We start from the raw sequence: 17,893 nt of genomic DNA on the forward strand, positions 1-17,893 counted from the left end.
CGGCAAGACCCAGATGAACACAAAGGAGGGGCTAGAAGAAATAGCATCAAACAAATGGGTAGGAGGGCAGATACTCCTGAAATTGGATGGGAGGACAAGAGGAGAATCAGCAGGGGCAAGTAAAGAGTGTCATAAGGGGAGCAGCGACGCGCAAGACTCTGTAGAGATGATGGAAGAAGTAGAAAGAAAGGAGAAGGTGGAAGAGGAGGGACATTAAAGGATGCGAAGAGACAAGCAACTTCCCTTTACTTGTCTTAGCTTGAAGCTGCGGGAGCAGCAAGAGATGAGGAGGAGGAGGGAGTTTGAAGAGTTAGAGAGGCGAAGGGAGGAAGGCGAGAAGGAAAGGCAAGTTCTAGTAAGAAGGGAATGGAAAAAGTGGGAAATAGAGCAACTGGTAAGAAAGTGCAAATGCAAGGAGGAGGAGCGTGCTGTGAGAGACATGAGGACAAAGTGGGGAATGGGCATGATAGATGACAAAGTGGGAGAGGGTAGGCAAGCAGAGCAAGACAGCAGCACCACACAGGACAGGGCAACCACTCCATCGGACATGACAGACGTGGGGTCTTCTGTGAGAAGGGGTAGCGGGATCTTGATTGACTTTGAAGGGAAGCTAAGCGAGGACACGACCGTGGATTTGTGAGGATGATTTTGACAGTGACATGGTGGACACCGACTCAGATGAGGACACAGAGGGAAGTGAGGAAAAGGGCGACCCAGGTGTTGATAGATGGGGAGAAGCACAGATAGCAGCATGACATGAGAAGTAGGAAAAGACATAGAGGGATCGAGGGGTAACAAGGACGATAGATCACAGCAGTCCAGAGTCGCATCACTCAGTATGGACAACCTGATCCCATATGTGCAGAGGATTAGAGATCTTCCAGGGTGAAGGAATGGGGAGCTGGCAAAGGCATGCACTGACATTAAGGACGCTGAGAGATCAGATAGGCAGAACAGGCTGACACGAGGAGCGAATGGGGAGTTCGGGTTCACACAGTTGCCCTTACTGGAAAAGGGAGGGGAGCAACCTCAATACCAACCCTGGAAGCATACAGACAAGGAAAACCTGAGGTGTAGGCTACCCTTGTTAACTACAGGTGCAGACAAATGGATATACGAAATGGAAAGGATGACAGCGGGACAGAAAATTAGCAGTGGGAGACGTAAAGTGGCTACCAGTGCCAATCTTCAGAGAAGCTGCTGATGACGTATGGAGAAGGGTGGGGTACTCAGGAGTGACCACCCAGGGCACGGTGCATGATGGCATGCAATTTGCTACCTGCCAAGCGGCCGTATGGAAAGCTCTACAGATACAGTACCCAGACATGTCAAACATTAGTGCAATAATTGCATACAAATTGGAGGAAGACAAAGACCCCTTAAGACGATTCAAGAGCTTTGGTACCTTGAAACACGAGAACTGTGGGACAAAATATTGGCATTATTTTACCATATGTTATGCCAAAGGTTGCCAGAACAGGTGCAAAGGCAAATAAAGAAGTTGGTGGGGATGGAAGCAAAGCTGTTGTTACGCTCACCTGATATCCCCGGGGGCGTCTGGAAGGCTCTGAGATCTGGAACCTTGGATTTGCCCAGTGCTGAATAATGAATCTTAGTTATTTGGAGGCTGAGCTATCCGTCCTGCGTTTCTTGTGCAGGGGCACTTGACCTTTGTTGGCGAGCTGCCCGAGTTGCTTCACTGGTGCAGTAAGCCTTCCTTGGGCCCAGGCCTGCTGTGACCCTGAATCTGTGGTAGACAGGTAGGTTTGTTAATTGTAAGTCTTTGTTCTGTTTATGGTGGGAATTCGTTAATATCTTTATCTCCTTCTTTTCAGGTGCGAAGGTTGTGATGCTGGCGTGCCGGATGGAGAGGCACGTTTCTAGATAAGAAAAAGCACGAAGTGCAGTGCCTTTATTGTCTTTTAAACTAACCTGTGTTTTCTTCTTCTTCTCCTCACAAGCCGCTGTGGTGCTGCGAGTGGATGAGAGCGCGATGAAAAACAGGCCTCCGGAATCCATTAAGGTTAGTACAGCGCTGTGCAGTTGTTTAATATTGAAAGCGAACCTGAATATGTCTCTTTTCCTGTGCAGATGTTGCTGTAGTGTTCCGGATGGAAGCCTGGCGTAGCGCAATGGAATTCAGGTAAGACTGATGGAATTCGATGTTTTGGATTGGCGTTCTTATATTGTTTTTCCCTTTCTCGTTATTGCAGGTCGCAATGTTCGAACAGCAGCTATGGTAGCGGTTCGCCGGAAGTCCTTAAGCTAGTACTCTTGGGTGAGTGATGTTTCTTCTTCTCTCGGTTTCCACAGATTGCAGCCCAGTTGAGATGCTGAGTGCTGGATGGTGTTTTCTCAGGTAAGACAGAATAATCTTGTTCTTGTGCTTGCAGGATTACAGGAAGATACTGAAGACCAGGAGCTGGATACGGTGAGCGTCATGCTGCTGGTGGCAGAATAACATGAATCGTGTTCTGCAGTCAGGGTGTGGTTTATATAGCCCAGGTAAAGTAGTACCAGGGAAAGTAGTTCCAGGCCTGCCACACCCAAAGCACTAGACCACATGGCGTGGTTCTTAGAACTAGACTGTGTGGGTGCTTCCATATTGGATTTAAAGGCCCATGTGCATAAATGGGACCTAGTTTGAACAGCCCTTCCTTCCTACATATGAGCCTGGTGCCAAAGGCACCAGGACTGGCTCCGGGAGCCCTTTTGCAGTGGTTTTAAGGCCCGCAGGGTTCTGGTGGGAGCCTGCTTGTGGCACAACTTGTGCCCCCTCACAGTGGTCATGACAGCACTCCCCCCAACGCCCCTCTCATGGTATCCTTCCTGTCTGGTCCGGGTTTGGTGGGGTTATCCAGGTGAAACCTCTTAATCAGACGTGGTGCGTGAATATGTTCACTTGGTTCCAAAGTTCTGTCTTGAGGCCCATACCATTTCCGGTCCACTAAATAGTATAGCTTAGATCTGGTACGTTTCAAATCCAGGATGTTTTTAGCTTCCAATTCAGGCTCTCCATTAACTAGCACAGGTTTTGGTGGTGTTAAGACTCGGGTTCCTGGTTGTACAGGTTTTACAAGTGACACATGGAACACCAGATGAATTTGCATGCTTGGTGGTAAGGCTAACTTGACGGCCACCAGATTTATCACCAATTCAATGGTATAGGGTCCTAGATATCTTGGACGAAAGGTCCGGGTACCTTTTATGAGCACATGTTTTGATGCCAACCAGACTTTGTCTCCAACTTGGTAATTGGGTCTTTCTTTCGATGCCGGTCCAAGAATGTTTTTTGTCTGTTTTTGGCTTGCAGTAAATGTTCATTTGACCTTTTGAAGGCTTGGGTTATGCTTGTGTGTAGAGTCTTTACCGCTGGCATTTCCAAGGTTGTGTGGGAGTCTAGTTCAGAGGTACGTGGATGTCTTCCGTATATTGTGTAGAACAGGCTTTGTCCCGTGCTGGTGTGTATTGACTTATAGTATGTGTTTTCTGCTATCCATAACAAGTCTTTCCAATTCTCTTCCACTTGATGCTGCACGCAACGTAGATACTGTTCTAATGTCTGGTTTGTTCTTTCTATTTGTCCATCCGTTTGGGGGTGATGGCTAGTGGATAATCGAACATCGATTTGTGCCATGGTACAACATTTCCTCCAGAAGTTGGATACAAATTGGCTTCCACGATTAGGACTGAGGGGAAACCGTGCAGTTTTATAATCTGTTCAAGAAATGCTTTTGCCAGACCGGTAGCATTAGGAAGTCCTTTGAATGGAATGAAATGTGCCATTTTAAAGAACAGGTCCTCAACCACCAGAATGGTATTAAAACCTTGACAGGGAGGTAAGTCCGTAATAAAAACAAGAAAAATCAAGAGAAAGAGTATGTCAGGGAGCCAGTGGAATATCCAGTGGTTGCAAGAGGCCAGCTGGTTTTTGTTTTTGTGATTTATTCTGTGCGCATATCCCACAGTATAGAACGAATCGAGCAATGTCCTTATGCAAGGTTGGCCACCAATAATTCCGTTTAACCTTGGCTAGAGTCTTAGCAATTCCAGGATGGACTTAGATGAGGGAATCGTGATAACCAGACATGACCAATTCTTGCAGATCTTTACTTGGTAGATTTATCGCTCCCTGAAGTACGGTAATCCATCCAGAACTGTGTGATGTTCATTTTGGGAATTCCATTTCTGCAAGATATCAGGGTTCATTAAGGTTCGAATCTTACCTTGAAGTTCACTCAGAGTCAATGTGGTGGTGAGTCCCAGTAGTTTATCACTTGGGATGATGGCAACAGGGTCCAGGGTACTGTTTTTTTTCTCTTCAACACCCATACCAGACAAGGCATCGGCCTTCCCATTCCGAACTCCTGGTCGGTATGTTATTACGTAATCGTATTCTGCGAAAAATAGAGCCCACTGCAACTGTCGTGACGATTGGCCTTTTGCTGACTTTAGGTATTGAAGGTTTCGGTGATCTGTGATTACTGTGATGGTATGTCTGGCACCGAAAAGATACTGCTGCCAGGTTTTGAAGGCTGATTTTATTGCCAACAATTCTTTGTCTGTAATTGCATAGTTAAGTTCTGGTGGTGAGAATTTACGTGACCAAAAGGCCACGGGGTGTAATTGGCCTGTCTCTGGATCTCTTTGAGAGAGAACTGCTCCCATATCTACGCTGGTTTCCACTACATAAGGGAGATCGGGGCGAGGATGTCGTAAAATTGGCGCGGAGGTGAATATTTTCTTGAGTTCTTCAAAGGCCTTTTCTGCCTCTTCAGTCCATTGGAATTTTTTGTTGTTTTTTTCTCAGTAACGATGTGATTGGGTGGACTATACATGAGAAATCTGGAATAAATCGGCGATAAAAATTTGCAAAGCCGAGCATGCTTTGGGTTCCTTTAAGTGAAGAAGGTGATGGCCAATTAAGCATGGCATCTACTTTGTGCAAATCCATCTTGACTCTCGTTGGCGAGAGAACAAAACGGGTGACATGGAAGGAGCATTTCTCGAGTTTAGCGTACAGATTGTACTGGCGAAATTTTGCAAGGACTGAGCGAACATGTTCCACATGATCTCTTATAGAGGGGGAATACACCAGGATGTCGTCAATATAGACCAGGGCACAGACATCGATTAATTCCCGTAATAGATCATTCATGAAGTATTGAAACGCTGCAGGAGTGTTGCACAGCCCGAAAGGCATTACCTGATATTCGTACAGGGCAGACTTGGTGCGAAACGCGTTTTTTCATTCATCCCCTTTCTTAACATGTACAAGGTGGTATGCTCCTCTGAGGTCTCATTTGGTGTAGATTCGGGCATCCTTGACTTGGTCCAACAGTTCCGGGATAAGGGGCAAAGAGTAGCATTTTTTTTACTGTGATTTGATTAAGTGCACGGTAATCGATACAAGTCCTCAAATCTCCTTCCTTCTTGAGTATGAAGAATAAGAGAGAGGCTGATGGTGACTTTGACGGGCGGATAAACCCATTAGCCAGGTATTGATGCAGATAGGACTTCAAGTGGAGATTTTCGGTTTCCATAAGTGCATAAATTCGACCACAAGGAACCTGTGCGCAGGGTATCAGGTTGATCTGACAGTCATAGGGCCTATGTGGCGGTAATGTGTTAGCCTGTTCCTTCTGAAAAACATCTTGATAATCCTGATATTCTTTTGGTAAGGTGTTCATTAGTTCCGCGATCCCCGATGCTATTCCTTGAACAGATTTTAGGTTTGGCTGTGGTATAGATTACGGGTAGCAAGCATGGGCGCATTTGTCGGAAAAGGTCAGTCTCTTTGCACGCCAGTCTATGTGGGGATTGTGAGTTACTAACCATGGCATCCCTAAGATCAACTGGAACTGAGGAGCTTTGATGAGGTCAAACGTGATTGCTTCTTGATGTCCATCCTGATACAGAAGGGTTAATTCTGTTGTGCTTTGGGTTACTGGTCCCGAAGCAATTTCTGTACCGTCAGCAGTAGTTACCTTTTCAGTTGTTGGTTTTGTGCATAATGGAAGTCCTATTTCTGTTGCCAGATCTCAATCTATGTAATTACCATCTGCTCCGCTGTCTATATATGCCTCTATGGCATGCATCCATGACTATCATTGCTGAGTGATCAAGGTTACTGGTATGGCGAAATGTGAGGTCTGTGACTCATCCTTCTCGCTCGACAAGTGGACCTCTACGCTTGCCGGGCCTGGTAGTTTTCCGATTTTTTTTCCATCATCTTATTTCTCTGTAGCGCCTACCAGCTTCCTTGGAGGTTTCACTGGGCATTCTTTGAGGTAGTGACCTGATTTACCGCAGTATAGGCATAACTGTAGCTGTCTCCTCTTGTCTCTTTCCACCTTGGTTAAAGGGGGTCCTACTCCTCCAATCTGCATGGGTTCTGTGGTATTTTCTGATGGACGTTGAACATTATCTTTTGAACGTACGTACATGGCACGGTTTTCGAGTCTACTTCGATCCGTTCCTCGATCCTGTAATCTGTGGTCCAACTGAACTACCTGGTTGATAAACTCTGCACAGTCTTTTGGTGGGTCTACCACTTGAGCATGGAAATCCTTCAGGTCTACTCGTAGGCCCTGATGAAACAATGTGGTTCTTTTATCTTCTGGCCTCCCCGCTTCTACAACCAGTCTATTAAAGGTGGCAATATAAGACAGCAAATCTCGATTCCCTTGGCAGAGGGACAGGAGTTTGTTATCAAGTGCTTGTCCTTGCAAGTGTGGAGCAAATAACTTTTCCATCTCCTGTTGAAAACCCCTAGAATTCTGCAGTAATGGGTCATCCCGGCTCACTAAAGATACTGACCAGTCTCCGGCACTTCCACTCAAATATGATAACATGAAGGCCACCCTCGCCTGGTCGTTTGGGAAAGCCCCAGGCCTACAAAGAAAATGGAGGCGGCACTGGTTCATAAATGTTGCAGACCTTCTGGGGTCTCCATTATACCATTCTCGTGGTGCCAGGGGTACTGCTACCGGCAACGTTATCTGTACTGGATTGACTGATGATGGTATAGCGATGGATGGGGCAAATCTGGGCAATGGAGCCTGGCCCATCTATTTTTGTAGTAGCTGTTTGCTTAGTTCATCAGTACGGTCTTTTGTGACTATTAACTCTCATCTTAAGGCATTAGTTTCCTGCCGGGCTGAGTGTACCTCGGCGCGTAATTGTCCCGAAAGCTGGGCTAACTGATCAGTCTCAGATGTCTCCATGACGCCCAGGTGGATAAGGTTAAAAGTCTTTGTGTTCTGTTATGCTCACCTGATATCCCCGGGGGCATCTGGAAGGCTCTGAGATCTGGAACCCTGGATGCATAGTTGCTCAGTGCTGAATAATGAATCTTAGTTATTTGTAGGTTGAGCTATCTGTCCTGCGTTTCTTGTACAGGGGTGCTTGACATTTGTTGGCAAGCTGCCAGAGTTGCTTCACTGGTACAGAACTCCTTGCTTGGGCCCAGGCTTGCTGTGAGCCTGAATCTGCTGGTAGGCAAGTAGGTTTGTTCTGTTTATGGTGGGAATTCGTTAATGTCTTTTTCTCCTTCTTTTCAGGTGTGAAGGTCTTGATGCTGGCGTGCCGGATGGAGAGGCACATTTCTAGGTAAGATTCAGGTAAGACTGATGTTTTTGAAGTGCGCGTTCTAATATTGTTTTTCCCTTTCTCGTTATTGCAGGTCGCAATGTTCGAACAGCAGCTGTGGTAGCGGTTCGCTGGAAGTCCTTAAGCTAGTACTCACAGCTGAGTGATGTTTCTTCTTCTCTCGGTTTCCACAGATTGCAGCCCAGTTGAGATGCTGAGTGCTGGATGTTTTTTTCTCAGATAAGAGAGAATAATCTTGTTCTTGTTCTTGTTCTTGCAGGATTACAGGAAGATGCTGAAGACCAGGAGCTGGGCACGGAAGAGGCGAAGTTAGTACAGAAGAAGCTATTTAAATACGCCATGGAAGGGGCAGTATCACACACACTGGATCACAAGGGGCACCACAGATACAGTAGACACCACTGCCCGTGGGAGGTGGGTTCATGGGGTGGTGGGATGCGCAGCATGGGCTCTGAGGATAAGGGGGTCACATAGAGGACGCGGGTATGGGCATCAGATGCAGCAGAAGCATGGGGGATTCCTGGAGGGGTTTCGAGGATTTGGGCAGCCAATGCAGCAGGACCCAGAGGGGTTTTCTGGATGGTTACAGAGGCAGGCGAGTGAACCACTTGAGTGTTCTGTGTGTGGACAGATGGGGCATATCTTGAGGGTGTGCAGAAGCAGGGTTGGAGCGCAAATAAATTGGGGAATGCAATACCAGCCAGCATGTCAGGGGGAATGGAATGAGTATTACGCTCAAGACCAGACAAAACAACAAGAACAGACACAAATGCATACCCGCAGGCACACCAGCCCTTGACACAGGCATCACAAATTCAAGCGCCTATGTAGCAGTATTCGCAGGCTACACAGATGCCACACGTGCAGGGTAACACACAAAACGCCTACACAGCACAGCAAATACCACCGATGCAGAAAAGTATGCAACAAAATGACGGGGCATTGACATGCACAGACTCTATGACAACTCCCATTAGTAAACTGGGGTAGTCACTGTAGTGGTGAGCAACCCATTCCTAGGCAATGGAATATCATTATACTCTCAATAGGACAGCCCATAGATGGACTTGATGTGTTCCATCCTATCGATTACACCCAACCCTGCCGAGGAACCCCATATAGGGGTGACGATAGGTAACACAACTTTTTCCTTTCTTGTAGACACAGGGGTGACCAAATCCTGCATCCGGGAAGAGAAATATAGTATGTCGGGCGATGCCATAATGCTCAAGGATTTTCTGCGGAAGTGGTTCCTTTTGCAGAACGTATTGCACTTTCTATAGGTGAGCACGATCTATCTTTGCCCCTACTCTATTCTCGACAGACACCTGTAACTATACTGGGGAGTGACATCATGGACTTAACTTGACCATTTCATCCAATGACAAGGGAATAGTGTTTTCCTTCTAAATGTGAGGGAAATCATTGAAGCTTATTGTGGACATAGGGTACAGAGGGGCAGAGGGATTGCTGGGGGAACTAGGGCGGGTTGTAGCCCTGGGTCTTTTGGTTGTAGCCCCAGATACAAGCTCAGGTGCTACGACCAAAATGCTAGCTAGCCCCGAGTCCCACCAGTCCCGACATTAGCTTAGCTCCTGATCTTTTCCAGACCTAGCAACACCCCTGAAGAGGGGGTACCAGTAGACAAGATGTTGTTCCAATATGGGATAGAAATAATAATAGCATGGCTCCCAGGGATTCAGGGGAAAATATGGCACCTTCCAAGTGAGTACTTATTCAGGCCAGAGATACCATTAGATGCGAAGGAAGGGCCAATAGTGCCAATAGAATTAGAGGCAGTGATCATGGGGCATGACTGGAAAGCAGTGCATGGGACAGAATACACAGGGTGACCATGGCGAGCAATGATTGCCATAGCAGAAGGGTAGAGGTTGACTACAATCACAGATGAAGAACTATTCAAAGACAACAGATCAGATCATGAGATTCACATATTGGGTGAGGATACATTAGAGAGAGGTACCACAGAGGATGGCGATGGTGAGAAGCAGTAAAGATAAAACTGATGCCAGGAGCCATTTGACCATGAGTTAAACAGTACCCACTTTCAAAAGAGGCAGACAAATGTATCTATGAGACCATTGCAGCACTAGTGAAGCAGGGCATCCTAGTGCCATCAGAATCACCATGCAACACAGCTGTGAACCCTGTCAAAAAGTCTCAAAGGGGGGTCATGGTATTTTATACAGGACGTGTGCCCACGTAACAATATTGTAGAAGCAGAATATCCTTAAGTTCCAAATTCACAGACAATTTTGTGTAGCATACCCATGGAAGCTGCCCAAATCATGGTCATTCATTTGAAGAATGTATTATTCTCTATACCACTACACCCAGACTCACAGGACTTAACTTCATTTCTATATAAACATAAGAAGTGGAAACATACTAAACTTCCCCATGGGTACTATGATTCACCTTCCATATGCAACAGGGTTCTCCAAAGGGAATTAGGCAACGTACAGATGGAGAGCACAATTATACAGTGCATAGATGTCATACTGATTGGCAGCAAGACAGAAGAACAGTGTAGAAATTACTCAGTACACATGAGCACAGTACAAGCAGAAAAGGGGTACAAGGTGGACAAGGCCAAAATACAATATTGCCAGAAAGAAGTGTAATACATTGGAAAGATGATCTTCCAAAATGGCAGACGAATGTCACAAGAGGGGGCTGAGGCAACACGCAGGACAGCAAAACCCACAACAGTCAGAGAGGTTCAGCAGTTTTTAGTGCAGGGCATGGGTATTCGATTACAGCACTTACACTAGACCCTTATTGAGCGCACAGAAAGAATCAAACAGCGGGGAGAAGAAAATACAATGGACAACAGAAATGACTGGGGCACTTAACGAGCTGAAGGAAGCAATATGCACAGCTCCAGTGTTAGGGATCCCAGATTATCAAAATTCATTCTTCCTAATCTTACACTCCGATGGAGTCATTAGGACCGCAGTACTGACACAGAAGACAAGCATGAGGCACAAGGCTCTAGCCTATTACAGTAGGAAATTAAACCCAGTAATGAGGGGAGACCATCAATGCGAACAAGCATTGGTTGCAGCCACATTCGCAGTGGACAAATCAGCGAGTATTACCATGGGATGCAGCACCACTCTCTACGTGGAGCATGCAACCTTTCTCGCTGACATTTTACAGAAGGGTGACTATGCACACGACTACATAGCAAACATAGAAGAATTCAATGATATTCGCAAGGTACAGGAGAACACACTTGAGTGGGGTGACATACACTATTTGATGGGTCTTCAAAAATTGACCAAACGACTGGGGAAAGGCATACCGGGACAGCAGTTGTGAGACTAAGAGAGGAAGGGAAAAGCGTGGTAGTGATGAGTGCACACCTGCCATCACACTACTAAGCACAGACAGTAGAATTAGTGGCCTTAATATTGGCATTGGAGCGCAACAGGGAGAAGGAAATGATGATTTACTCGATTCAGCCTATGTGACATCCACGGTACATTCTGGGCTGTCGTGTTGGATGAGGAGGGGCATCAGGCATGCTGATGGGTCACCAGTGCGGCATGCAATCCTGTTGGGCAGATTGGTAGAGCTCATAGATCTCCCAGAGCGAATAGCAATAGTGAAGTGCCAAGCACACATAAAAGGGGAGGATCCTATCTCCAGGGGTAATGAAGCAGCAGATCAAGAGGTAAAATGCACGTCCTACTTTGAGGAAATTTTAAAGATGGAGGCTTCATCCCACGCTCATGATTATGCAAGAACTATCATTCTAAAAGAGGGGTACAACATATCACCAGTGACACAGATTATGGAGCTGCAGAGCGCTGCACCCAGTGAAGAAAAAGAACTGTGGCTAAGGAGGGGATGTCCAGTGTCCCCGACAGACACCCTATGGTGGCAAAACAACACAGGGAAGGTGGTAATGCCACTTGCATTATTGCACATGTCACTGACACAACTACACTACCCAACCCATGCAGGGAAGGAGGTGCTTTCTGCTCAAATTTGAGAAACATGGTTCTGTCCTAACTTGGTGGAACACATGGCCGAATTCATGATTGTTTAGTGTGTAAAAAATATACTGCAGGTCATACATTAAGGGTAGTGAGAGGAGCCATACCTCGCCCAGTGGGTCCATTCCAACACCCCATGTTTGCCAAGGGTACCGCTACATGATAGTGGCCATTTATCCATTTTCCTGTTGGATCGAGGCCAGTCCTATTTCCCATCCTGACACCCTTAGAGCATCAAAATTCCTGGTTGGGGGTATATTCCCATAATCAGGCATGTGTGAGGCCCTGTGGTCTAACAATGGCCCTCACTTCCCAATGAGAAGTTCCAGCATATTAAAGCCTTGCTCGGAATCCAACACAAATTCTCCTGTGCCTATGGCCCGCAAGCAAACGGGAATGTGTGAGTGCCTCAATGGCTTGCTCAAGGAGGGTATCGCCAAAATGAAGAAGTCTTTGAATAAGAACTGGCTATATTGTCTTCCCTTAGCCTTGTTTGCACTGCCCAATAAGCCCAGGTCCGACCACCATTTAACCCCACATGAGGTGGTGACAGGACGGCGCAAGCGACTTTCCCAGATCCTCCCACTATGGCAATAAAGGAGGCAGAAGTGTGCCTAATTTATTGGGTCAGGAAATGTACGAGTATACCACTTCCTTGATTGCTAGTGCCTCTTTTATTTCTCTCCAGCTGCAAAGACAACAGGAGAGGCCTGAAGCCAGAGGAGAAAGTAACAGTGTCAAGAACGAAGACTTACTTAAGCAGCCACCGTTGCACCCAGGAGATCAGGTTCTCCTACAGAACTTTTCCCGCAAGTGGGATGCCCCGCAGTTCACGGTACCGCACATTGTAGAACTGGTAGGTGAGCGAGCAGTTAAATTAGTTGGGAAGAACATTTGGAACCATCTCAGCGACATCAAGCCCTACAAAGCAGTGGCTTCTCCTAGCACCAACATCGACAGGGCCAACAATCCTCAGCAAGAAGAGCAAACAAATAATTTGGAATCAGAACTGCTGAGCAGAGGACACCCAATGGTTACTTGATCACGGGGAGCAGAGTTAGGGCAAGGACTTCCTATACATCAAGAGTGAGGGTACACTGTCTGTTTGTTATTTTTAGTTCTGCACACATTCATCTTGAAAGTGCAACTGTTTTTATTTAATTTCTTCCATGCTTCCCACTGATCCCCATTCTGAACCTTCCAAAGCCAATTTGTCCAATTTGTTAGAAGATCCAACATAATTTGGAGATGTCATCCTAATGTGTATTTTCATGTCTTCATAGCATATCTGGCCCAAGTTTACCCACAACTAGAAAGGGGAAACCCATCCATCCTTGCACTCCTCTGAGACCCTAGAATTAAAGCTGCATGGGAACAACTATTCATTTTTGCCATGGCTCACTATATGGTCTGAGGGGCTTGAGTCAGGGACGTCATGTAGTGGTTGCCAGGGCAAGCACAGGTAATGGAGACGGTTATTTAAAAAAGTGCTCATCTTGTCCTATCTATTATTTCCAAGCAGTGTTTGTGCTCTCATCTTTTGGCAAATATCCCTTGTCGCTAGTGTTGCTGCTGTATCCTCTACTAACATCACCCCAAATTCAGTAGGTGGAATGACCATGTCAGGTGGACAGGGGAGCACTGTATGCACAGTAAGGAGTGGTAAGTGCAGTGCTGATACAGACATGGAAGCGGTGGACCTATCTCTCACTGACACTGATCCAGTATCTAACAATATGTGGTACAAGTGCATGACTAAAGTAGGTAAAGAAACCACTGGGGAGAGCTGTTATTTCTGCTCACTTATCCTCTATGCCATGAGTGCCCCAGAACATTTATAGCAACTGAAATACCAGCAGAAAGAGCACAATGCTTATGTACCCTCCATGATTACAACCCAAGGAAGATTCTAACAGAAAACAGCAACATTGAGATGGATATTCAAGGTAGCGTTCCCCTATGAAAACAGTTATATAAAGACTCTTGACATGATGAACAATTACTGGCAATTAGACCAGGCCATACAATACACAACTGTCGGCCCACAGAAAGGAGAGACAAAAACAATAAAACTGAAGGAATTACCCCACCTGAAGAGGGGGGTCAAGGAAATTGGAGGAGAACCAGAATGTTGGGAAAGACCACAAACGCTTGTGTATGGCCAAGTATACACAGCAGAAGGATTGAAGGAGGGAGTAGTAGGAAGCAAAGGACACACCCTAGTACAAGCACTCGTAGACACAGTGCAAGGAGAAAATGACAAGTGCCTGAAAGAATGGGCTGTGATCGCCAAGTTACTGAACTGGGTGGACAATGAAGCTGGACCAATGTCCATAATACCAATGATGAAACCAGCATTATGTTACCAGAATGACGGTGCAGTAAAGGTTGGAGATAACAAAGCACGTAGATACACAGAAAAGCATCCAGCAATGAAGGTTGAAACAGCAGTATTTATGGATCCCTATTGGGCGTGCAGATCCAAAGCATGCTGGAAGCTGCCACCCAACCGGGAAGGAGTTTGCTCATTGGTGCACATCAATATGCCAGCACTGGTAGTGCCACAGAAGGATGTGAAGATAGATGACTTCCCCAAAATGGATACAAACAAGAGAAAGAAGAGATCAATAGATGTGGAGGAAAAGAGAAGAAAAAAACAGTAAGTAGAAGTGTGTAGATTGAAAAGAAACAACCATTTCTCATCAGAATCAGAAGCATCACTAGACAATGTACCAGCTGAGCACTGGTTGAGATGTTTTTCATGTCAGCATTTCCAGCTGTGCAGACATATACACATGTAAAATGGTTGCAGATAACAAGATGGGAGCTGATGTAGATGATAAACTCTACAGTAAATGGCTTTAATGCGATAAAAGAAGGTCTCCGAAAAGTAAGGTTGATGGCATTACAAAACAGATATGTTGTAGACCTTCTCACAGCGATGGAGGAGATGCTTGCCCCAAGATCTGGAGTTCCTGTTGCATGTTCGTGCCTGAAGATGATGGGAGAGAATGGCATACTGAGAGAAGCAGTGACAAGATTATCGAAAATGCACGCCAAGATGGAGGAGGAACCCAAAGGAACAAGAAAGGACCAGAGCTGGTTGTCATACAAATAGCCATGCATGACAATATGATTAGCAGATGGACTGAAAGTATGACTAGGAGAATTAATACGAGTACTAGTGGGATTGTGTGTGGTCTAGATCTATATTACACAATGTTGCAAAACTACTGAGAAGACAATAGGGATGAAAGTGTTAGTGGCTGTGAACATGGAAGAAGAAAAAGACAAGATAATGGAAGAAAGAAACAACCTGAGAGCAAGGATAAAGGAATGCCCACTATTGCCAACTGAGATGATAACATTTGACAACCCCTTTGACAGCAACAGATACTGGGGGAAATGGGTATGGTGCAACCTGGAAGGAGACTGTAGCTGTATGACCTAGAGTTTCGATGACCAAGCAAATCAATATGGCCATCTTGGAGGAGTAACAAAGATATGGCTTCAAAAAGCAAGAGTGACGAAGTATGGAGGTTTGGTCGACAAGTCGACCAGAGGGGGGACTGAAGAGAAGGTCCCTAGAATACCCCCATGAACATTACAGCCTGAAGAGTCAAAAACGCGCAAAGCCACTCATTATTTGGAGAGCCCCCAGGAGGGCCAGTGACATACACGTATGCAGAAAGATATCAGACAGCCATCCAAACCTTAGCCAATCTATGTCTTTATGGATACATTGGTCATGGACGCAAATGCCTCGATGGATGATGTTGATTAATGCCGAGAAACCAATGTGCTGATGTCATTAGTAACACCACGACACAGAAATGATAGTCACGAAGTACACTCGCAGTCATGCATGAAGTTACACAAACACACATGTGAACACGCGATGAACATGCTTACATGGTTCTGTAGATAGAGGACAGATACATATACATACTGTCAAAAGCTTTTATTATTTTTCTCATTCACTAAGTGCATTAACGCTGAATGCAAGGCAACAAAGAGATGCAGATCAAGCTTGCAGATGCTTAAGGCAACTAACCCTATTGAACGATAGGATCACATAAGGAGCCTGAAAGGACCAAATATGACTAACCTATGGAAAACATAGCACAGTAGAGATACGTAGAAATCATAGTATAATTATAATGAGGATTACATGAGGCCACAAGCAGCAGGATGAGAGATGAAGGAAAGCAGAACCAGGCTGCACAGGACAGCAGGCAAAGGCTTGCAGCCAAGGTCAGAGACAAGCAACACATTCCAAACCTAAAATGACAAGAGGCCATCTGCAGAAAAACTGAATAAATCCTCATAAATTTCAGACCAGAAGAGCTTGATTTCGTCTTCCTGTTAATTACGTTGCAACGTTGAGGGCACTGTCACGGGCAAAAGTGGTAAGACTAACAGTTACATTGGGAACACATAGCCATTCTCATCACATTGAAGAGGTGCACAGATCGCTGAGAACAGAGCTCGGTCCCAGGCCTGGGGAGACCAGTTCCAGCCAATCAGGAAACAGAACTCAACGGTTGGATGGCAGAAGGCAAGGGCCAATTGTAATTCTGCGACCCTGCAACAATGTGATGGATAGTTTCTTGGGGAAGGGGCAGGCCAGCCACCAGACATGTTATCCATAAGGGATACCACTCCAATCACCCAACCAAAAAGAGTGATAGGTTTTTCGGGGAAAGGCCCATGTTGTGATGCCAGAGGACAACAAAATGGCCCAACAGGGGCTCAGGTGGGTGATTCTGGGAATGTTTGAATGTCCAGTATGATCCCTGTCGGTTTTTGTAATAAATGACAGTTCTAACTTGCCCTTGGCTGAGTCCTCCGTTTGTTACTGGGGAAGGGTTGTTGGGCACCGGGAGCTGAGTGGTTAAACTTGTAGTAGCCCCCAGACCTCTGGCATACCTAGTCCAACAACAGATATCTTATCTGTGTCATTATGTGTGGGATCACTGTTGGTTTGTAGTAGTGTGAGGGCTGAGTCACGGTTTAGTCACTACTCACCCTTGCACTCCTGTGGTCCAGAAGTTAGTTTGTCACAGTGCTATATAAAACCCAGTACATATAAAAACACACTATGCCTTATCTTATCTCTTCGAAGTCCTACACCCTGACTCATTCTGTCTCACTGTGTCCATCTAAAGAGATGCATCAGCACCAGGTGAGTTTGGGAACCATGCAAAGTGACTGGTCTGTGATTGTGTTTTATTCTGCTAGTGGGCACCTATCTGTGTCTAAGAGCAACATATTATGTGCATGGATGTCGTTACATGCAACATTATCTAAGCTCTGCAATTGTTTTACTCCAGGAGAAATGGCACAAATTCTGGAAACTCTTTGCTTCCCGCCAACCACTCACTCATGTATCGGGGACTTATTATATCAGACCCCTAGGAATATTCCATGCGTCCAAAAACCCATATCATAGGTGTCATAAAAATGAGGGGAGCTGCTTTGCAGCCATCCTCCCGTTCCCTTGTTAATCCAAGATCCTTGTTTCACAAAATGTCTGCAATATAGCTACTCAGAAAGGAGAGTGAGGGAGAGTTTGAAAGAAGAGAGGGAGAATGAGTGCAGGTGCACACGGACACTTGTTCCCACCCTCGGTCAGGCCTACAATGTTTTATTTCACTATAGGGTACTATTATACAATGGTTGAAAATCTATGTAACGTTTGCAATGTGGCATTGTGTTTGCAGTAATTCCACTCCAATAGTTCTTGTTAATTTACATGCTTTTGAACTTGCTTTGAAATGATAATTAAATACAATCAATCGAAAAATAAGTAAAAACCACTCTGTAATTATATATACTTGAACGAATCTTGGTTTTTAAATTAAAAAGTTCATATAGAATATATGTTCATTACTACACTTGTTAAGGAACAATGCAATTCAAACCTTTGGAATTCCATAATACTTGATATTCTTATCTTCACAACTTTAATTATAATTTATAAAGGTATCTACGTACGGGACTAATTTATTTGAACAACTTGAACGTGTTTAACAACGGATGCATCAACATTTAAAGGGCCAACACCTGTTTCAGAATATGGTATTATTAATTCGTCATACAATATGTAAGCTTCTTCAGGGCCTGTATTGGTAAGTATCTGCTTTTCCTACCAAAAGCAAAAGAAAAATAGAAACTGAGGAAAGAAGAATTGGTGTTGTTGTAATGACATATTAGTCTAATATCTTGTTAATATCTTTGTTGGTAAATGTCTTGAC

Source organism: Ambystoma mexicanum, chromosome 2q (assembly GCF_040938575.1).
Source record: "Ambystoma mexicanum isolate Mex_15411 chromosome 2q, UKY_AmexF1_1, whole genome shotgun sequence".
Taxonomy (NCBI): Eukaryota; Metazoa; Chordata; class Amphibia; order Caudata; family Ambystomatidae; genus Ambystoma; species Ambystoma mexicanum.